The following is a 17,375-nucleotide window of genomic DNA, read 5'->3' on the forward strand; positions in this document are numbered from 1 at the left end:
TGCTTTATAGCTGAGAGAAAAAAAAAAAATTGACCTGATTTGAAGTAAAGCAGGTTAGTATGCTTTATTTGCCTTTTCCAATGGTTCGGATAATGAACAAATTGTCATCTTTACAGATCCTCTGCCAGGCTCGGAGCTGAGTGCTGCATGCAAGCCTGAATGACAGTAAACAACGCGCTGCCTGGTGCTTTGCATGCCACGCAGAGGTGAATTCATGAGAACAAATTAGACCTTTGATTGATCCTTTAAACAAAAAGAAAGGAAAACAGTAACAGTAATTTATACGAGCTCTAGCTGCATTGCATTTTTTACAGTGATCAATATTCTGGGCATTGTAAACAGCAGCTTTACATAATAAATAGCTGCATTATGCAATGCTAGTTAAATTTAGAAACGGTTATTTTATTACCTTCAGCAGACATAAAAGAGAGAGTGATAGAGCCAGGGCCCAGGGCTGCTGGTGTCTGAGGACGCGGGGACCAGCTGGGGCTGGCGGGAGGCGAGCGCAGCCCCGGGGGCCTGGGGGCTCTTGCACTGCCTGCGGGGTGGCCCCCACGCCGAAACGCAGAGCGCTCCGTAGCCAAGCATCTCCGCACAATAAAGGGGAAGATTTATGATGAAGGAACGAAATGTGCTACTTTTGTTCTCCCTGGTGTCCCCATAAAGCTTTTGTTTGACAGGCTGGTTGGGCTCTGGTTCGCTCCAGGCTCTGCTGTGCTGCTACCGGCTGCTCTGAGACCGGTTGTGTGCGGGCTGGAGATCAATTATCTTCCTGCTAGGGATAAACAGGGTTTTCCTCTTCCCTCTCTAGTAGCGTTTGCTATTATCCTGGAGAAGAGGAGCCCTTTCTTTTCCTTCCCAGCCACACACACAGATGGGTTGCTGAAGGGTGGGGACGGAAGAATTCAGATTTGTTGCATTCATCTTAATAGCCCGCTCCCCTTGCAGCCTGCTGCTGCTAACTTAGTGTTCAGTGCGCTGCCCATTTACAATAGGCTGGAAGGATGAGCTCCTTTGTTATAAATAATTATGAGACATCTCAATCCAATAAACGCATTGAAATGAGAGCCTCTGAAAATGCAAGTCTGGAAAAATACAGCTGGAGAAGGAAAGTCGCATTGTGAAATCCTCAGCTGAGCACCACACTGTTGGCTGTTTCATAACCCAGGGAGCTCCGATGTGGGAAACGACGGGACTCTAATTAGGACATCAGGGCTGTGATGTTGCTCTGCTCACAGTGGTTGGCACCCACTTACCTGGAGGCTGAGGCACTCTCAGGAAGGCTGGAGGCAACCCGCTGATGGAATTTGTGGGTAGGAGTTCACACAGCACTGCGGCTGTAGGGCTCCGAGTTAAAGGTTAACGCAAAGCAGCACCAAACTGAAGTTATATGCAGATCTAGGTCATGATTTTACAAGGACAACTGGTGGGTTTTTAATGGACTGCACCAAAATCCTGATTCAGAAGAGTTTTTAGCTTTTCAAGAATATTGATTGGGATTGATATTGGAAATATCTCTAATATTTACACGGATTTGCTTTTTCTCAACTACAGTTCATGCATAGGACAAACAAGAATCCTGCCCAGCATCTGTTGTGCCCATGAATTTTCAAGCTATTGAGCAGCACGTAGTGGCTCCAGAGAAATCATTAAAGATTATTTAGCTGAGCTGCTCTGAGAGGTGAAGAGTTAAAGCTAAATCCCATTTGAAAGTAAACTTTGGAAAAGCAGTGAATTTTCTCAAAGGCTGACTGCTCTTGATTTACAAGGAGTCCTGATCCCAGTCCTGATTTCAATTAAAGAGAAATCCTCAGGCATTTCTGCAGTTTGGCGTCGTTCTTTATTCCACATTGTTATATATTGAGCAATAAACAAAACAAACAAAGACTGTATTCTGCAATGAACTACATACGTCCTGTGCAATCTTGGCAAAATCAATAGGTCAGAGTCTGGCCTTGGATCGTCTCAGATCCGCTGTCAATAATCCCTCCTGCTGCAGTGGAATTTACATCTGTGTAAGTAAAAGTGGAATACTGAGACACAAACCTATCGGTGTATTCACCTAAATAAGAGAGAGGGAACAAAACACTGTAGACTCCACTCCTCTCTACAGAAGAAGAAAAAAATAAATAGTTAGCTGGCGTTGTAAACTGATTTAACTGCCAGGCCTCCAAAAACCATGACAGTATGTCTCGAAGGAAGCACGTTAAACCAAGCTGTGGGATCTCTGCTTTCTGCTTGTTGTGCCTCTAGGTCCTGGTTCCCCGCCTGGGTCTGCAGCTCCTGGGCCATGTGGTGGAGGCTGAGCTCGCAGGGCAGCAAGCACCAAGTCTTTAAACGGCAGGGATGTGGTGCTGCCTCAGCAGGGAAAGGAGGCAGAGGCTGGGGTAAAAGCAGCTCAGACACGGCTCCGATTACCCCATGGGAACTTGGTGACACAGCAAGGGGACGGGTGGGCTCGGTGTCCCACTGCCAGCCTGTCCTTCTGCCCGAGGATGGCATCTGAGCCTCTAGCCCCTGCTTAGCACTTTCCTGGAGTGATGAAATATTCAGATGGCAGACATTTTAATGCCTCCCTCTATTTCTGTTATAGCCGAGTCTTGTTTTTAAATAGATCAGATTCTCATCCCCATTCAAGGCAGCATAAATCAGGAGGTAATCCAGGCAAAGTCACCTGGCTCTGCTGAAGCCCATACAAAAGCGTTTGTAGGAGATTGCAATCACAGAAAACGCTCATGGCACCGGCTGAGTGAAACCGTGCTCCAGAGCCATAAATATCATAACCTGCCTTTGACGTGGGCCCTTCAGATCTCCCCCCTTCTTTGCAGCCTGGCCGGAGCTTGCCCAGCAAGTGCACGAGGCTCCGCGTGCCCTTTCATCCTCCCCACACGCTTCTTCCTAAGTCTTCATTTGTATGCACACGCTTTGTAATCACTCATCCTGGCCATAAAACCTACAGGATTTTAAATTGAACTGAAGTCCCAAATGCTTTAAAAGAATTTATGTTGCATAATTGTACTGGTTTGCCTGAAAACAAACAATGATGTATGGCTAGAATACTCTCTCGGGGAGATGACTCAGATCTTTCCTTGTGGCTCAGACCTTGCTTGGCTGCTGATGGTGCAACTTGTAATCTCTCCTCTAGATGCACGCTGAGGGAAGACAAACAAAAGAGTAATGTGCAGAGCAGAGGGCATAGATGAGAAAACACGAGTTATTTGGAGCTTTTGGAGACACTCGATGCTTTCATTCGTTCTGAATCGAGGCTACTTCGGAGATTATGGAAAAGAAAACCAGACCCCATCGGCATTATGCAGCAACGTACCCTAGCAGATGTGTGCCCGGTGAAATCCCTCATGCCTGGGCATCCATCACCAAGGGCACCCGGGCTGCTCCATCTGCGCCATGGGTGTGCGATGTTTGTGCCACATCACCAGCTGGTGTGGGGTTTGCTGTCACTGTTGTCACTTCAAACATCTTCTCATACTTTGTTTTCTGTAATCGTGGTTTACACCACACCTAACAAAACACTTTAGCCACTGTATAAAAGGTTTAACATGTTGTTAAAGAGAGACTGCCACCTCCTCCCCTTCCTCCAGTTTGACACTGGCAGAGAGAGAACCCTCATGAGCCCCAGGATCATCATCTGACTCTTGTTAATTAAATTAATTTTTCATCCAAGGTTCAAAAACATCTATGAACGCTTTACTCTGTGGATACAACTCTCAGCCACTGTCGAAACGTCAGGAATGGAAGCCTGAAACAGGAGTGAGAAGGATCAGAGCCACCTCACTGGGTACAGTTCTAAAGACCTACGTTTGCTTGGTACATACTTACAGCCCTGGTTTGCAGAGGTGGCTTTGCAGATTTGGGGATTTTGCCGTGTCTCTGCAGTTTGCAGATTTGGGGATTTCCATTCTGAGCATGCACTAAAACCGCAGCTGCTGCTGCGTGTGAGCAGGCATTTGCAGGATGGTGGCCCCAGGTGGATCTGGCTGTTTCGTTCAGGCATTACCAGCAGGGCAGAGGACATCCAAGGGGCTGTTGCTCCCCGCTAGCCCTGGAAATGCAATGCGTGCTGTGGTGTAACCCGATGCACTTAGAGCTGTGCACCCCGCAAGCTCCCTCCACCCTTCCTTTTTCTAAAACAAAAATAACAGCTCTGAAGTTACCATTACGGAGTGTCCTCAAGTAGCAAGTCTGCCTTCCATTCCAATCAAAGCAAAGCCGAGCAGTCTGATGCCATCAGTTTGCAAAGAAAGCATTAAAATAGTAAAAATAGAAAAAAAAATTAACTTCATAGCAAAGAATAAAATAAGAAAGTTTTCTTTTTTCTGAAGGCAGTGCCAAGCATCATCAGGGAACATATCAATTCGTAACAGCTGTGGATAGCTATTTCTGTCCCAGACTTCAGCAGATTAATTGGGGGAGCATGGTAAAAGCTAACAGATCTGTGTCCAGCAAGGTTAATTCTGAGGTTACCAGAACATGACGCAAAGCAAATCAGCCGGTGTTTTTCTCCCTCGCTCTGAGCAGCGTCATTGCATTACTGCCACCGGAAGGGTAGTCAGCTCTTCTCAATCTGTGGTCTGCCACTGTGGAAGGGGCAACCTGTGAAAAACAGGTTTTCTTTACAAACATACCCTCCTGCCTTTCTCATTCAATGCCTACGTAACCACCGTGTCGAAGGGGTGGTTGCTAATATCACAACTGCCTCTGGTCCTGTTTTGTGACTGTCATTCCTTTCTGTAAGTTTGGTGACTAATTTTTGTGCAGTTCCTTTTTTTTTTTTTTTTTTTTTAAAAAGGATGCCAAAACCCAAAAGGGTTCTTAAAATCTTTTCAAGCAGCAGTTCTGAAAAAATGCTTATGGTTTTTTGCTTCCACCTTGCCTCATCTCCTGTTCCAAAATGATTTGCGTGGCTCACCCGCTCCGTATCACTGCCACCGATGGCCGAGGGATGCCGCAGTGCTTTTTCCAGAGGACTTCCAGTCTCAATGCAGCCAGCAGCCTAAAAAGGGACAAAAAAAAAAAAAGATGCGCAATGCAGAGACTTCCAAATGGCCCTGTGGGAACGTGGTGGCAGAGAAGAATTTCCTGATTCTTGGTGCAGTGGACTGTCCTGTCCTGGGGGCCCGTAGCCAGTTTGTGCTGGCTAATTTTGACGTGCATCATGAGAAATTGTTTCATTTCCTGACTGTACCAGTGTAGCTCACAGAGACATATTGGCAGTGGTGATTTAGAAGTCAAATTAAAAACATTCCGGCTCAGCTTTAGACAGATCGATCTAGAATAGGGCTAATGATATACTTTCATAATGCGCTTTGAGAAACCCTGGTTAAGATACCCGAGTAAGTGCTAAGTGCTATTAATAGAGCTGATGAGATAAGTTCAAAACTCTTCCCCAATGAAATACATGCTTCCATCAAACTGCTTTCAAAATTGTGCACGTTCCCCTAATGGGTAAGCAGAATTAAAAAAAAAAAAAAAAAAAAAAGGAAACAGCAAACAGTGAAATATATACATACACATATATATATTTCACTCTGGAACATCTTGTATTTTATAATAATAGAAAATAAAGGAGCCGCAATAAAAATTATATGTTTTGACCTATCCAGAGCCTTCTTCCCTTTGGCTCTGAGGAGAATTTCGGGAATTTTATTCTGACTTGAAATGAAGCCAGACGTGAGGGCCTCAGGCTCTGCAGTGCAAGGTATGTGTGCTGCGGGGACTCCCTCGGGGACCTGCACCCTGCTCCAGCACAGAAGAGAGAAGATGCTCCCAGCCTCGTATTCACAAGTCTGACTCAAACTGCCTTGCGGTTGCTGCAAGGAATATGAAGACTAGTTCGTGAACTTAGAATAATGTTGTTCACTTCTCTCCAGCTATTTATAAACTGCCTGGAGGATTCATGTTGCAGCCTGCTCCAGCAGGATCTTGCTCTCCTAAGTGTCCCAGGAAGGGAAGGAAGATTTTTCCCCAAGCCTTCATGCTGTTGCCTTTTTGCCATCTCAGATGGCAAAATTGGGGTGCAACAAGACTGTTCACCCACATGCTTGGGTACTTTGCCACATCCTGTGGTCACAAGACAACCCAGGAATTCAGCGCTGAGCTGAATGCATGCAGGGAAGAGGAAGGAGGGGACACCCCTGGTTCTCCTGCCCTCATACAACGCAAAGGCAGGGAGCAAGAAAAAGCCTTCCTAGAGTCCTTCTCTCACAGAAACACAGCCTCAGTTCTCCAGCTGTCCCCGGTTAATCATCATCTTTGTCAGGAGGGAAATGAGGATCCGAGCCGTGACTCAGAGCCACATCCCCACGTCTGGCCTCCTCCAAGGGAGGCAGATGATGCGCTGCCCCTTCCTCAGGGCTGCCAAGTCTAGAGGCACAGATGTAGCAGGGTTTGGGGGATGCTGGCCTTAAGACAGACCTTCAAAAATAGTTTCCTCAGATGTTACCTTGAGCGGTTTCAGTGTGTATTGCTGCCAATGAGCTGTTGTTAGAATATTTGTGGAAAATAAACTCTGGAGAGCCATGAGCAGAGCCAAGCAGATTAATTTAAGACAAGCAAATATTTGTGGGAAAGTTTCTGTTTGTTTGCACTATCCACCCAACTCCATCACACAGCATTTTCCATGAGTACGTAACTTTGCTGAGGCACCTTTTGATCAGCAAGATAAATCAATTGCCATGTATTCATCTCTGTTTTTCAGCTATGAGGCACTAGCAGAAATGTTGGTATTTCCTCCAAGAAGAATTGGTTTTGGCTCCAAACTTCACTCGAAGAGTTAACATTTCTCAAGCCATGACCTCAAAACCACAAATAGAAAAATAACATAAGATAGATGAGCACAACGTTCTGGAAGCTCTAAAGGGTAAAAAACAAATTTCAGTATGTTTTGTAACCATCCTCTTAGTAAAGGGAAAAGGACATTTTCATAAAACTGCACCCTCGAGATGTGCTGGGCTCCCTGTGGGCCTGCAGTCCTCCAGCTCTGAGGAGAAATGCACCTACCTGAGCCATCTGAGCACAAGAGCTGGTGTTGGATGCCAGCAAAGCCTCCTGGACCTGTCGCTGGACTCTACCATTTCTCCCTTCCACCTGCGATTCAACAGGCCCAGAAGCTCATTGATATATATACACACATACACACACACACACACATATTTATTGGTAAAAATCACCTGATGAAAAGAGATATTTCATCATCATTCCACCATGATCCCAGTGACCCAGTATCAACGGGGACACAAAGACCGTGCAGAAGTCAGTCTTTGATACAGCAAAGCATGCTGCCTTCCTTGCCTTTCCTCTTCCACACCTGCAACTCCTGACTGTCATCTCCTCACGTCAAGCCTGTCCATCTGTCACTTTCCAGGCTCGTTCCTCTCCTGACCATCATCTCCCCGCTCACCGGGCTCCTCGCTCACCAGGCTGCCTCTATTTGTTGTCTCCCACAAAGTCCTGTGGTGAAAGGCCATCATTCAGCTGTGCCTAAACAAAAGGGTGGCAGAAACCAAAATGAGATCAGTGATTACTCATGAGGAAAATGCCACAGCAACACTTCTGCTGCTGTTTTTCCAAGTCAGAAAAGAAAAATGGGAAAAATAAAGCAGCCACGAAAACCAGGCCCGACCCACCAGCTCTGGCAAAGTTACTCCAGCATGGGAATCCCTAAGCTGGCCTGAAGGGCTTTGAGTTTTTGATTTAATTATCCCAGGAGAAGAGCTCAGCATTACAGAGAAAGATGCTGCCTCTGGGTGTGTCTCTGTGGTGGAAGAAAGGAGAAATTTCCCAGATTTCTGCTTCAGGAAATCCAGAACCCCAGAGGCCGGCAGTCAACCCCGCTGAGGCAGGGCCCTTTGGAGGCCCTGCAAACCAGCTCCGATGACACATGCTATCTAGAGGGGTCTATACGTCTCAAATGAAGGTGGCCAAAGTTAAATAAAGCAGATGGAGGGCGAGGGGTGCCCTCTCTGCAGCACCAAACAAGATGAGGGAGGAATGGAGGGCACCACTGCGCTTTATGCCTGGCGTCCCTGTGACCCAGTGCTGCTTGCTGCACACCTTGGGTGCTTGCTAACTCATCCGTAGAGCAGCCACTGTATTTGGTGGGGATATTTTGAGGTAAATACCCGTTTCCATAGCTGAAATGATTTCGCCATGGATCATCGTTGTATGACTGGAAATGGGACGTGAAGCACCGCATCAGACTGGAAGGAGCTGAGCATCTCAGGGAGCTGCCTTAAATCCAGTTTCAAGATAACACCTCAGCTAATGAGGAGCGACACTGCGAATGATCTCTGCAGATGTCCCGGAATTACAAGGAGCTCTGAGCAACACAACAAATTTGCAAGTACAGCTTTAAACATTTTCTTAAGAAGAATATATATATATATATAAAAAAAGCTGGCCTGGCGGCGTGAAATCCTGTCTCCTTGCCCGAAAGCATATGGTGTGTTACATGAGCAATGCAGCGCGCTCCGCTCGGGGCTGCTGGGGCTTGCGGTATCCGGTTGCAATCAGGTGAAAGCGAGGGGAGACACAAAAATAGCTCGGCAGCCCACAGTCCCACCCACGGGAAAGCACAAGGCACCCAGCAGAGGTTGCACGCCAAAGCTCGCTGCATCAGCAGCTCTTGGAGCAGCGCTGGCTGCAGCTGCAGCTTGTGAGCTCCCCGGGATGGGGACCGAGGGACAGCAGCTGGGGGCAGGCTGGTGCACAAACCTCCTGCAGCAGGGTTTTGCTGCTGGTTTACCTGAATCCAGGCACGTTTGCTCTGGCGGTGCAGGAGCTGGGTGCCGGTGCCACCACATAGTCATCTCTCAAGTGAGAGCAGAGCATGGGGGGGTTTCACCTTGTGCCTCGTCGCTGGTGCTTTGGGTGCCATCACCATCAGGTTGGACCCTCATGGGACATTCCTGAGAACAGAAATACAGCACTGAGACTGACAGAGCATTGAAGCTCCCCCATCCTGTAGATAAAACCTCATCAAAGGCTCAGATCAGTCAAATATATGGCAAGCTGCCCCTCCTGAAGCCCAGACTTCAAAGGTGACACCTCACTGACCTCAGCCCCTTGTCCAGAGATGGGTTAAGGGGCAAGCCCCATGGTTAGGACAGGGACGGTGTAACACCCATCTGACACCTGGGGGCAAATTCAGTGCCCCAAGAGGATGCGCTGGGACCTGTCTGTCTTTGGGATGGAGCCCCGTGCCCAGCCTCAGGAGCTGTGGTGCTCTCTCTCCTTGGGTCCTTCCCACCTGAGCGAGTTGTGGTCCCACCGCCTGCCTCCTCCCCTCTTGCCCAGAGGATGGTTTAGGTTACCCCGTGTGTAAGCACCGTGGATATTTTTGACTGTCCTTTTCAATTCCAGCTGAAGTCGGTGCCACAGGCAGCTCTCTTAGTAGATTGCTTTTGTGATTTATGCAGGTCCAGAAGAGTCCAAGGATCATTTATCTTCAAACCAGGAGAGAGATGAAAGAGTCGTGGTAGTAAAATTTCCTGCGGAGCTAGATCTTAGCATCAAAGAGGGGAAAATGTCATTGTTTTACTGAGATGAGACAACGTGAGAAAGGTTTTAATGCTGGAGGATTATTTATTTATTTTTAACTGAATAATCCTCCTTAAGGAAAAAAAAAAAAAAAAGGAAGGAGATTTTGGAAGCGAGAGGAGGGCAAACAAGCACGGGTGGGCACCACTGGGATGCAACCCAGGGAACGCAACCAGCTGCGTGCTCCTGGGGAGGAAGGCACAACCAGGCAGGGACCTGCCGTGGCTGCCCAGTGTCCCCAAGGGTGCCCCACGTCTGCTGGTGGCCCAGCGTGGCCGGGTGAGGGTCCCCCAACAGCCCAAAACCCCGGGGCTCACCAACTAAGCCGAAACCTGGGGAAACTCAATCACATCAGCCGGGTGCCTGGGAGGGAGCCAAAGGAAAGAGAGGGCTGGGAAAGGGTCCGTTTACATTTGCAGCAGATGCTATCTGGAGGAGGAAAATACTTTTATTTCCCCTGTGGACTGCCAGTTGATTTTGTTGCGGCAGGTACTAATGGAAAATAATAAAACCCGTTTTAGTCAGGCTGTATCCCGAACACTTACAGGTCAAGCCAGTACTCAAAACAGATGGTTATGGAACATAGCACATTAGTTTGTCACCAGCATCTACGGTGGCCAGGGGATTTTTACCATTTGAAATTGAATTTTATAGGTCAAGGCCTTACGCGGGTCTTGAAAAACAGTGCATCTCTGTGAAGTTAGCGTGGCCGGGGAGGCAATTACTGGGCGTAAAGACACGCAACCTCCGCGTTTGTTAGCACTGCAGAAAAGCAACAGGGACCCACGGTGGGATCCACAGCACAGCTATAAACCCCCGAATATGGTCATTAATTGTTACGGACTCAAATATTTCAGTACGGTCTTCCTGCTGCTAAATCAAATCTCTGGACAAGACTCACAGTTGGCATCTTTCACTGAAAATGGTGCCCTCTCGCTTTATGATTCAAAATGCACTAATGGCTGTAAAAGAAGCTCGGTTGTAGGGGCCCAAGTTTCTTACAAGTGAATCAGAAGTGGCTCATTTGTTTAGGAGAGGTTAATTTACGTCAACATCCAGATAACCTCAAGTATCTTCCAGCTGGTTTTATACTTATGGAATAAATAAAGCAGGGGCAGGAGTGCCCACATGGTTCTCCCCATCCCTGGTGGCCCCCCAAGACCAGGGACCCCCACAGCCCCACACCATGCCCCCAAACCAGGCATACTCCAACACTGCTGGCTTTACCACGACACCAAGCACACATGCCAGGCAGCTCTGGTGTCAGGGCTCTTGTGGGGTGGGTGAGACATAGGACAACCCCCCGGCATGCAGAGGGACCCGCTTGGCTTCAGCACTTACAGGGCACTGCCTTTCCTGCCTATGCCAAGCAGGTTCCTGCTGACTCACGGATGGTATTGGTCACGAGTGTAATTAATAATAGCAAAACACTCAGCCCAGGCTACAAACCTGCCCTCTCTACGCTGTGCTCTGCCTGCTTCAGCCATTCAGCTCGAACACATCACTGTCCCTATCTGCTAGGGAAGGCATTTACCATGAGACCCTGGAAGCAAGGTGCAGAAGCTCCCCTCAGGCACTGTGCACCAGAATTAGTGCTTATCAGTCCTCATCTGAGCTGTGCTCGGCTTCTCTGTCCTCCCCAGCTAGATTTTCTCCTGTGCCTCCCTCAGCAGCAGCTTCCAGGAGGAAGGGGCTGGTCCTGCTGCCCTGCCTTCTTTATATAGTGGAGCCCTGGCTAATTATTTGCTATTTTTTTGCTAATTGTCACCAAGCACAGGCCAGGCTAATCAGCACCTCCTGAACGCCATGGCCCGGGGGACGGCCAGCATTAGGGAGATGAGCCCCATGCTTGGTGGAGTAAATGTGCCAATCTGCTACACCTGAGCCCTTGCAGTGCCTTTCTTCCCTTCCTTTACCCTTTTTTCACCCAAAGCCAAGTGCAGGTCTCAGGAGGGGTATGCTGTGCTGCTAGCACACAGAGCCACTTTGTTTCCCAGTAATATTGGAAGAAGTCTGGGACTGCTATCATTTCTGCAGGTTTTTCCTGCAATTCAGCTTGGGTAAAACCCCCTCTCAGGGAGGAATTAATAGCACGCTGTGTTTGTGCTAAATATTGATCAGCGTTTTTGTCTTTATATGGAAAGCTGCACAGGCTGCTGGACAAAAATCTGTTAATAACAAGCGCTAAATCCGCTGATGGTTAGATAATGAGAAAGATCCCCAGATCCTCACACTGATCCCAAAATTGCCTCATTTGTGCTCTGGGCAGCACTTGGGCAGGCAGCGCCCCTGTGCAGGGGTTGGCAGCTGCAGCCCCTATGTGCAGCTGGGAGCAGACCTAGAGGAAGAAGGGGGTCAGGGTACAGAGCTGGAAACAGCATCTGGGGCTCCAAATCTGCCATAGTGCAATGCTACCTGAAATCCTAATGCTTTTCTTTTCCCCGGGGCTCTTATTTTCTGGCCTTGCTGGGTGCTGAGCTCCTGCTCCCCTTCCCAGCACAGGTGTTTTGCACCACTCCCATAACTTCTTTTAAAGACTGCACTATTGCTGACTCCCCATAGATCTGTGCCACGTAACCAGAGGACTTCTCTAATGTCTCAGAGATTTCTAAATTAAAGGTAAAATATTTGTTTCAGAGATGCCCGGCCATACATTATGCATCACCGCTCCAACACAGTAACATAATACTGATAGAAATTATCCACATAGAGCTGCAACCAGCTTCAGCTACTGCTCTTCCTGTGCTTCACAACCTGGGCATTGGGCTGTGGAAAAGGGTTTGGGCTTGATTTCTTCTGGCCGGGAGTTGTCCATGCTCCTGGTACAGACTGCAGGGTAAATCTGGTGTTTTCTGAGACTGCTGTGACTGACACCGGCAGCTCTTAAATCACCTCAGCTGCCCACATACGGCCACAGGCCACACCTGGCCCTGGGGGTCGGGTCTCTTCTCGGCTGGTGTAAATCAGGTGTGGGGGCAGCCTGAGCACCAGGCTGGATTTTATTGAAGTGTCTGTGTGGTAATTCCAGCTCCGAGGGACACCTGAGGGCTGTGGCTTTCTGTGGCTGGAGCTGTCAGGCCTCGCCACAGTAGAAACACCTTTCATGCTGAAAGCTTTGAGTATAAAAAAGCCTTGTGGGTGCCATACGGATGCCAGCAAGGCCCCGGACCAGGCCTAGCACTGCTCAGCATCGACTCCAATTATTAATACACTCCTAATCTTTTTCCAATGACTTTGACACTGCGGACAGGCTGTGGGCTGGTCCAAGCTGGGCCCAGCTCCCCGAAACTGCCACCATTTTGCTGTGGGGATAGCCTGGTCTCGCCTAGAGGGGCTCCCTGCCTTCGGAGGGGCTCGTTTTTCTCCTTACAAGCATGCACCCTGAGCAGGATCAGGCCCTTGGGGTGTGTGGGGTGCTCGCCCACCCCATACACTGAGCTGAGCCTTGGCCCAGTGCCGCGGGCTGGATGCGGTGTGAGCATGGGTGTGTGTGCATCCTCCAACGCCGTCATACCCAGACCATAAGGTCATTTCTAGTCGGGTTTTATCTGGACAAATTACTCTGTGAGTAGAACAATCTCAGCAAAACACAGCACGTCATAAAAACAACTTCTTGAAATTAATTCTGCTTGGCTTTTCATCGCTTTTTGCGCGGTCTGGGACACAGCAGACTGGCGGCAGCGCTCCATGGCGTGGGCTGAGAGTGGAAGAAGCAAAACACCAGCTCCTTCCTCTGCCCCTGCCAGCCTCACCAAGCGTGAGGCCAGATCCATGCCCTCCTGTACCTTTCTCACAGGTGCCACTGCTGGGCCTTGTGGTGACCAAGGCTCCTTGCAGATGTCTCTTCATGTAACTTAGTAGCTAGATGGCACTGAAGGTATTTTGTGGCATCTACTTTCTCAGGTATGGCAAGGGGATGACTAATTTGCCTGTGAGTGGTAAATAATTGCAGAAATTAGTATTATTCATTTTTATTGCTGTTGGACCAAATTCTGGGCGCCGCTGTTGCTGTCTCACATAGAAGTTGGGGCTGCAGTAACATCAGGATTGCCTCCTGGCTCCGCTGCTGGGGAGGGGAAATAGGAAGCTGGATTGCTTGGGAATCTAATTCCCGATTTGTTTCAATTACGCTTCTTTGTCAGTGGGAGTCAAGCGGGTGTTTTGGTCTCTCTGGTTTGAGGCACGTGAAACACGCTGGGGTCAATTTCCTCCTGCTTTGGAGACTCTTCAGAGCTACCTTGGTGGATCCAGCTGCCTGACAGGAGGTGCTCCTGACCTACTTGACTGCCCTGAGGAGCAGCAGGAAGAAGGAAGAGGGTTACATTGCTGCATGGAGGGAACAGTGCATCCAAATGACCTAATTTTGGTCTTTCTTCGGTTCTTTTATCTCCGTGGGCTTCAGCAAAGGAATGCTGGCTTCCACCAGCAGAAGCTGACCCAATTTCTGTGGTGGCATCACCACTGCTCGCTGCCTTGTCTCCCTGGGGCACAGGGTTCTGCAGGAGCACGGGACAATGGCAGCACTCCAGGGAAGGTTCAGGGATGGTGTGCTGGAGGCCGTGCTGTCACCACACTGAAAACACAGGAGGTGAACAATGCTCAGTAGCTGCTAATTATTTGGGGCCATTTCCTATTATTTTCAGAACACAGCATCCTGAGATAATGCAGGATGGGGTTTCCCATGCTTGGTGCTGATGCTGGCAGCGGGGAGCATCCCTGCAGCCCCCCAGGATGGGGCACGGAGCCAGTCCCGGCCATGGGGCTGCTCCACCCGCAGGTCCTGGTCTCGGCTCTGCTTTGTGAAAACTGCCTGGGTCGGTTGGTTCAGGCTGTGTTCAGTGAATGGATATGAATGAAAACATCCATGAGAAATATTGGAAGGAAAGAAACATTTTTCATTTCTCAGTGTTAAAAATGAATTTCCTTTTTTTTTTTTTCTCCTCCAGTTTGAAACAATCAAAGGCAATTACAATAAAGCCGAGAGGAAAACAAAATCCTTGAAAGAAGATATTTCAAGTGACTGGAAAAAATAAACAAGGAGCACTAAGAGCCATTAGTTTCTTACTGCTTTGCGTTGGCTCCACAAAATCTGGGGCAGAGTTGGGTGCCCGTCCAGCAAGTGCCCAGTCTAGCCATACAGTGTTGCTCTGTGTGTCTGTGTGGGTACCACGAGTGTCTGGGGGCAGCCGTCTGTCTGTCTGCAGGAAAATAAGCCCTGGGTTTAGGTGGTGGAGCTTGGGAGAAGCCTATGCCCACAGCTCCAGTCCCAGCCTGCAGCCACCCTGATATTATGGAGATGTGAAGCACAGAACTACTGCCTGCTCTACCTGCTGCTGTCAAAATTCTGGTAAAAGGTAAAATTCAGCGAAAATCCAGGGGAAACATGACAGCAGCGAGACCTCACACCAGTCACCCAAGTGATAAAATCAAGATTGAACAACTACAGTGAACTACTATCTCTGCAGACCCTGCCATTTGGAGCATAACAGAGGGAATTTGTGCACTCCACACTGCACCCAAATAAAACAAACTGCTCTGGAGGCAGCTGGGATGGAGTCACACAGGTTTATTACTGCTGGAAACACCCACATCAGCCCTGGTACCTGCTAGTGCCTTAAAATATCTCCTTGGGGTTCCTGGAGCTGCTATGCATCCTTGTGGGGTTGTCAGATTAATTTTATGGCTAGAATCACACACCTCCATGATTAATTTCTGCTCTTTCCACACAAAATATCTGATGAGCTTGGCTGCTTAAGGCAACCTGCAAAAATTGGGGCCCGATCTGGCAGCTCTCCTGACAGTCGCCTCTTTACTTCCTGGCCATTAATGAGGGCAGGGAGGTGCCAGCCAGGCAGGGCTGAGCACAGAAGGAGCATGGCTGTGATGAACCCCTCAGTTTAAAGCAATGTTCTGGGTGCTGCCTGCTGCTTGGGCTCTGATAGCCTCTGCAGCCGTGAGAGAGACACTGGGAGGAAAATCCAGAACCCTTTCCCCCTTTCTGTTAATCAGATGTCTGGTCCGTCCCATCTATTTTTAATACTGATGTGACACAGCTTAATGTTCTGTCAATTAAATTAAGCTGTTGGGGAGCTGGAGCTGGAGCTGAATCCCCAGGTGAAAAGTGGCTGCCAATCACTGCAGCTTTCCTGGCAACCACCCTGCAGTGCCGGACACGGGTTTGGGTGAGATGGGGGAGCCTTACCCGAGGAAAAGCAGGATACGGCCCTTTTCTATCCAAGCAGTGCCATCCTCGTGCATGGGGAAAGCTCAGCCACCACCACGATGTGGGTGCTGCAGCCATCTCCTGGCTCTTGTGTCATGTACAGTGGCATGGAGGGCTTGAAGTAGGAAATTGTTGAAGCTGAAAATGTATTGCATTGTTTGAATGGATTCGGAGTGATTCCCTTCTCCCCACATGTGATTTCTCATGAAAATTTTCAGGAATTCCTCAGGAAATTAAGGAACGGAAAATTTAATTACTAGGGAAAAAAAAAAAAAAAGGTTCCTACACAGGCTGAACTTTAATATCTCTCTAAAAATGCAGCACCTGGCTCCCCAGTGTTCAGAGGAGGGGCGTTTTGGGAACCTCAAAGGAGGCTGTGGATGGGGAGGCTGAGCACTGGGTTCCTACAGGGTATCTCCCAGCCCCTCTGTGCACCGTCAGCGCTGTGGGGCTGAGCCTGCCCTGGTCCCAGCACACCAGGGTGCATGGAGGTGTTGGGCACGAGCAGCGAGGGCCATATCTGTGTCTCCACTGATTAAGAAAAAGCTGGTCTGCAGGGAGGCCAGATAAGCCTATTTCATAAGCACTAAATCAACACGCATGAAGCTCTGGCAGGATTGCCTCCATGGGAAGACATAAAACCATTGCACAAGTAATTTTACTAATAGAATAAAAATAAAAAAACAACAAACACTTTGAACAAAAAAAATGACAGATGATCTACAAATAAATAACCTCTCAACATAAACACAGCAAGAAAAATTCATTAAGTGTCTTTTAAAAGTATTGGATTTGACTTAGCAGATCTTTTTCAGATGTTCCTCTCAAGCAAACCTAAACATCAAATAATAATTGTGTAAAGGCAAGTACCATAATAACTCTGAAAATGCATTATGCATCTCTCCCTTTGATAAAGGTCTCTGTGCTTTTATGAAATGTTCATTATCAGCACTTCCCCCTATATCTGAAGAGAAAGCAGCGCTTTAGTGGTAGAGAACAGAGCCGACGGGGCATTATTTTTGATAGGCTGATGCTATAAAGCTATCCTTCATGTTCCTAGGAAAATTATTTCTGTTATTTATATGAAATTAAAACCAACTTGGAAAAGATTTCCTGTTTTTAAAACAGGCTCAGCTAATGTTCTGTTTTCTTGTAATTTATATTAATAATGATTGCTCTAATATTTTAATGTATTTCAACAGTTTCAGCAGCTTTATGAGGTAAGATTGCTATTATTTGCTTCAGTGACTGGTTTTATGGAATAACTGCAGCTTTCAGTGGAGGTAGATCAAATGCTGAAATGAAGGAAAATAAAACACGGCGCAGGTTCTCACCGCTCACGTAAGAGGCAAAAACATCCAAAGAGGACAAAAAGGACAGGCTATATATTTAAAACATCAGCACTACAGGCTACTCCATTTGGACTGACTGCTTTTTGATGTCATTTTTAATGGGTTTGGACAAAACATGGAGGACGCCAATTTGGGGAGTGATCCAATACCGGTGCCCAGGAGATAGGCCCCATCTTCTGTCCTACTTCCCTACACTGTGATTTTGAGGACATTTTGGGGTTTTTAGCCCTCACACCACTGAACAC

General features: G+C 48.1%; 1 long non-coding RNA gene across 5 annotated transcripts; it reads right to left on the reverse strand.

The window, feature by feature from the left end:
• Window positions 1-2,986: 2,986 nt before the first annotated feature.
• On the reverse strand, window positions 2,987-14,236 carry LOC101797796 (uncharacterized). Of its 5 annotated transcripts, XR_011811287.1 has the most exons (8): window positions 9,345-14,162; window positions 8,762-8,924; window positions 7,018-7,497; window positions 4,928-5,011; window positions 4,483-4,611; window positions 4,173-4,236; window positions 3,838-4,060; window positions 2,987-3,757 (listed from the first exon to the last, which is right to left on the reverse strand). It is a non-coding gene; the product is annotated as an uncharacterized lncRNA (long non-coding RNA). The 5 variants fall into 5 exon arrangements; XR_011811286.1 differs by having other exon boundaries at window positions 2,987-4,060; window positions 9,330-14,236; XR_011811284.1 differs by having other exon boundaries at window positions 2,987-4,060; window positions 9,345-14,232.
• Between the last annotated feature and the right edge of the window lie 3,139 nt (window positions 14,237-17,375).

Source organism: Anas platyrhynchos, chromosome 9 (assembly GCF_047663525.1).
Source record: "Anas platyrhynchos isolate ZD024472 breed Pekin duck chromosome 9, IASCAAS_PekinDuck_T2T, whole genome shotgun sequence".
NCBI lineage: Eukaryota > Metazoa > Chordata > Aves > Anseriformes > Anatidae > Anas > Anas platyrhynchos.